The 5,476-nt window shown below is 31.5% G+C and overlaps 1 long non-coding RNA gene across 1 annotated transcript; it reads left to right on the top strand.

Annotated features, from left to right (window-relative positions):
- Nucleotides 1–1,252: 1,252 nt before the first annotated feature.
- Nucleotides 1,253–5,252, top strand: LOC124642010. The gene is made up of 3 exons (XR_006985727.1): nt 1,253–1,545; nt 2,243–2,320; nt 3,263–5,252. It is a non-coding gene; the product is annotated as an uncharacterized LOC124642010 (long non-coding RNA).
- The last annotated feature ends 224 nt before the right edge of the window (nt 5,253–5,476 follow it).

Here is a 5,476-nt window from a genome sequence, read left to right as displayed (position 1 = left end):
GGATTTGTGATAAAACGCATAAGTTTCCAAAATGGAAGAGTTCCATTCACCACAATTCATAAAATATCGATATTATTACGATGGAGAATTATTTATTTAAATGATTGTTACTACTTTTATATTAGACAGTTACCTAGCTATCTACATGCCATAAGGCGGGAATCGAACCCGCGGTCTATTACCAAGAAGGCACAGACCATACTAAAAATGTCATTACCACACAAAATAATTTAACAGTTAAAGTAAGGTTTACCAATAACAATGAAAGAGGTTTTCGAGGATGTGCAATAAAAACAATATTTATATTCAATTAAAGGTTTTTAATCATCAATATTTCTCAATAATATATCTAAGAACTGAGCTTTGGTATCTCGCCCAGCTTAAATACCAGATAATAGTCATTATGTGGGCACAACAGCCCACTGTTCTACGCCCAACGATACAATTGCAACAGTATGCCTGATGGTAGGAGCTTCTTACAAAGTACACAATTGCGTCCAACAGTGCATTGCATCTTATTATGCTCGACTGCTTCAGACCAACACGTCGTACATATAAGGTCATGAGCTTCAACCTGTAATAATAAATACAAAAAATCATTAGTAAATATCAAGTAACTTGCAATTGTGGCAATTGATTTGAAAACCGAGAAATTGTGTGCTTATGAAAACATAAGTAGGTAGTAACATTCTTATCAAAATTAGAAAAACACTTTCGTAGACCACTTACCATACGGGGAACAGTCCATTGTTGTATGCAACGAAGTATATCTTCGTTTTCTAATACCAAAGAACCTCCAGCAGATCCACAATTTATACAATATACTATATTCTGCATCCATTGTTGTAATTATAATATAACTAAATTCGATCACAGACAGAGCAATATCCGAAAATGCTAGTAAAATCCAGTTCTTTACACAAAGCCGAGTCTACCAAGTACGCAATCTAATCGGAGTCCGTAATCAAGCCAAAGTTGTTAGAATAAAACCATGAAACGCATAGAAAATCACAAAAGAAACGATAGTCGCAAAGCAATCAAACCAATCAAACTGACTTCTAGCAAACTGACTTTTTTTTTTTTTTTAATTTTTAATGGCATGGCCTTCTAGCCTTTGTGCCAAATCTTCATTTTGATATACATATATATATATATATTTTCCTTTGTTTATTTGTTATCATATCTTCTGTTTTTCTCATATTTTTCCAATGGTATTTTTAATATATTTATATAGCGGCATAAAGCAGTCTTTTCTTTGCAGCAATACGTTAAGGCGGCGAGATTCAATATTTGTTGACATTTCATCATTTATGTCACAAAGCTCGCTTGCAAGTATTAGTCTTTGGAGGTTATATTCTTCACAAGTAAATATAATATGTTCTGGTGTTCCTGGAAACATTCGACAAGCAGTGCATGTCGCATCTTCAATTATGTTGAATCTACTCAAATGAGCGGGTGCGGTGTTATGCCCAAACCTGAGTCTGTTCAGTGTTGTAATGAAGTCTCTACTCGCAATCTTTAGCTGATAATACCAGGGTTTTCTAGGTAAGTCCGTTTGTATGCTTCCATACCATTTTCCTTTCTGTTCTTGGTCTTTTTTCCAAAATCTTCTCCATACTTCATTTATATCCTTATTGATGTCAGTATAACAATCAGTAAAAGGAGTCTTAACCACAATACTTACATCTATTGAATTAGTTCCATTATATGCAGCTTTATCAGCAATTTCATTTCCACTAATTCCTCTATGCGAAGGAATCCACATAAAAAACACTTCTTTTCCTATACTACTTAGACTATTTATAAGAGTTTTAATTTTAAAAAGCAAGTAATTTGATTTAAAGTTAATATTTAAACCTTTTAAACTATTAATTAAGCTTAGAGAATCAGTAAGGATTAAGAAATATTTACATTTTTCTAAAGACTTAATGTGCTTTAACGCTTCTAAAACTGCATATGCCTCAGCAGTAAATATACTAGAACTATTATCTAACACAAAACTTTGTACAAAATTAATCTGAGGGTCATAAACAGCACTACGAACATGAGACTCTCCTTTGCTCCCATCAGTATATATTTTATAATATTCTCTATTGTGATCTAAAAAATTAAGAAGGTCTTGATTGGTGCAAACTGAAGCATCAATAGATCTCGGTAGTTGGAATAAAATATGAAATTGTGTTGAATAGCATGGCCATAAAGAATCAGAAAATACTTTACTAAAGTTGTTTTTTATTCTCAGGAGTATTTGGGAAAGTTCTGGATATTGATGGCAAAGAAGATTCTCACCGGTTATCTCAGGAGCACTAGATTGAACAGGGTAAGGCAAAATTTTATTCATTACTAGTTGATTGTCAGAGGATAATAATTTTAAACAAAAGCGTTGAGCTAAAAGTAATCTGCGAAGTGATAATGGCATTATTGCTGTTTCTACTTCCATAGCTCTAATAGGTGTAGAACACATAGCACCTGATATGATCCTAAGACCCTTATTTTGTATTACATCTAATCTATCTACAAACTTACTGTTAATATTAATATAAGCAAGGCAACTATAGTCAAAGTGACTTCGCACAATAGATTTGTACAAAATTGTAAGGGTTTTAGGGTCTGCACCCCATGAAACACCGGCTAAACATCGCAGTATGTTGAGACCCTTTAGGGAATTTTGGGCAATGTATCTTAAATGATACTCGAAAGAAAGTTTCTTATCTACAATTATGCCTAAAAACTTATATCTATCTGTTTGAGGAATAATTTCATTGTTAAATGTTATATTAGTTCTAGGTGAATCCTGGCCAAAAACTATAACTCTACTTTTAGAAGTATTAATTTTGAGGTCCAAATTATTATAATATATATGTAATTTCGTTAGAGCATCATTTAAGATACATGCAGCTTGATCTAAATGTCTATTTTTACAGTAAGAAATAAGATCATCTGCAAATTGCAGTATATTTACATCAGGATTATTTACATATTTACAAATTTCGCTACAGTAAAGATTAAAAAGTAAAGGGGATAATACTGCCCCTTGCATTGTGCCTTTTGTTGCAGTTCTAGGTCCATGAATAATATTATTATGTCTAACATATAAAGTTCTATTATTTAAAAAATTAAAGATCCATTTACATATAAGACCGGGTATACCAAGTTTTGATAGAGTTTTAACTAAAATTCCTGGTTGTACACTATCAAAGGCTCCTTGAACATCTAAAAACACACATATTACATTTGACTTACTATTTTTCGCATGTTTCAGATCGGAGACAAGTGAAACAAAGCTGTCTGCACAACTTCGCCCTCGTCTGAAGCCATATTGAACATTTGGCAGTATGTCATTGTGTTCAACAAACCAGTCAAGCCGAGTTTTTATCATGTTCTCAAATATTTTACCTAGACAAGATGATAATGAAATAGGTCGGTAGGAATTAGCATTATCAGGAGGCTTATCTGTCTTTAAAATAGGTATTACACATTGAGTTTTCCAAGACTCAGGAATAATCTGTTCAATCCATAAGTTATTAAGAATGTCTAAGAAAAGTTTTTGGACTGACTGATGAAGTTTTTTAACTAAAATATAAGGAAAACCATCTAATCCAGGTGATGTATCTTTACGTGAATTTAAAGATGCAGAAAATTCCTGAAATGAAAACTTTTCTAAGAGAAATTTCGTATTTTCATCATCGTTATGAATATTAAAATACTTTTCTAAGTTAGGGACCTCTAAGCCCTTATCTGACAATTTATCTAAAAAGGAATTAATGAATGTATCAGAATATGACTTATTATTAATCTTTCTACTGTGTTTAAACATTTTAATTTGATTCCAAATTTTGCTAATGGGAGTTGTCCTATTGAAACTATTACATAAATTATTCCATCCATTTTTCCTTTCCTCAGCAATTGTCTTTTTCTTTACCGCATCTAACCTCTTGTAATTAATGAAATTTTCAATAGCAGGATTCTTCCTATAATATTTTAGTGCCTCATAGGAATTAATAACACTTTGTTTACACTTATCATTCCACCATGGTACAGGAAGTTTACTTTTATAATTAGATGTTCGAACAAACTTAGGAATGCATGTATCTTTTAACAAGTTAAGTTTATCACAGAAAAGATTATATACTTGTAAAGGGTCTTTATCAACCATATTTACATTACTAAAAAAGTCTTTTGAAAGCTCACAATACTGCTTCCAATCTGTCTTATTATATAGATATTTTTCTGTGGGAGGATTTACTTTGTATTTATCTACACTCAGTAATATAGAAGTAATTGTTGGAAAATGGTAACTACCCATATTATTATCATAAACCGACCATTCACAAAGTGGAGCAATACAAGGACTGACAAAAGTAACATCTATAGCAGATGGATTACGATTTGGATATTGAATAGTTGTATAATTACCATCATTAAGTATACATAAATTAGAGTCATCAATAATGTCATAAAGTTGCTGTCCACGACCTTTTGTAGATACACAGCCAAAGGCAATATGATGTGCATTAAAATCACCACTAATAAAAACAGGAGAAGGTAATGAATTAATTATATTTCGTAATCTGTTAATTCTAATGTGTCCACTTGTAGGAGGGGAATAAACACACAAAATGGAAAGTGTACCATGTTCTGTAGTTAACAATATAGCTATGCTTTGTAAATCTTCATAAAATTGAGTATCTAATTGTGTGTACTTTAAAAAAGGACGGATTAGTATTGCTACACCCCCATGGTTATTAATTGCATTACGGAAATGTAAATTGTATCCAGGAATATTAAATAATCTATTGTTTTTAAACCATGTTTCATTTAGAAGACAGATATCAATATTTTCATTTGCTAAAAAATCTATTAATAAGGGCTTTTTATTATATGCGCTTTGTATATTGAACTGTGCTATTCTTAACTGTGACTGTGATAAGGTGCTATTTATATTCATAAGCTTAGGAAAGGTATTTATGTAACATATCGTTAACCGTTTTACTATTAATTGGAGTCCCATCACCCTTATTGCTAATTTCAAGTATAGTGCGAATAATTGCTGAGTTTAAATCTTTATTATTTATTAATTGCTCTTTTAAATTAATTTGAGGAACTTGTGTAGTGGGAACTACAGGTAATTTATTAATCTTAGAAGTAGAGCTACTATCTTCCTTATGTGCAGATGAAGCTGCAGGTTTATTTACATTTTGTACAATTTTATTTTCAGGTGTGGTTTTAATTATATTATTATCTACAACATATTTTGTATTTTTATTTACATTTTCAGTTAAAGATGGAAAATTCTGCTCATATTTCTTTGTATCAAGAAAACTTGAATAAGTAATTTTATTGCGTTTTTCTAACATTTTTTGAATTTTAATGGGACAAGATCTAGATACAGCCAAATGGGCTCCCCTGCAGTTGGCACAGCAGAGCTCATTAGGCTTGTCACATTCGGTGTATAAGTGCTCTCCAGCACAACAAC

This window comes from Helicoverpa zea, chromosome 23, assembly GCF_022581195.2.
Source record: "Helicoverpa zea isolate HzStark_Cry1AcR chromosome 23, ilHelZeax1.1, whole genome shotgun sequence".
Classification (NCBI taxonomy): domain Eukaryota; kingdom Metazoa; phylum Arthropoda; class Insecta; order Lepidoptera; family Noctuidae; genus Helicoverpa; species Helicoverpa zea.
Note: the sequence above shows the minus strand (reverse complement) of the source record. Positions and strands in the feature narration are given on the sequence as shown.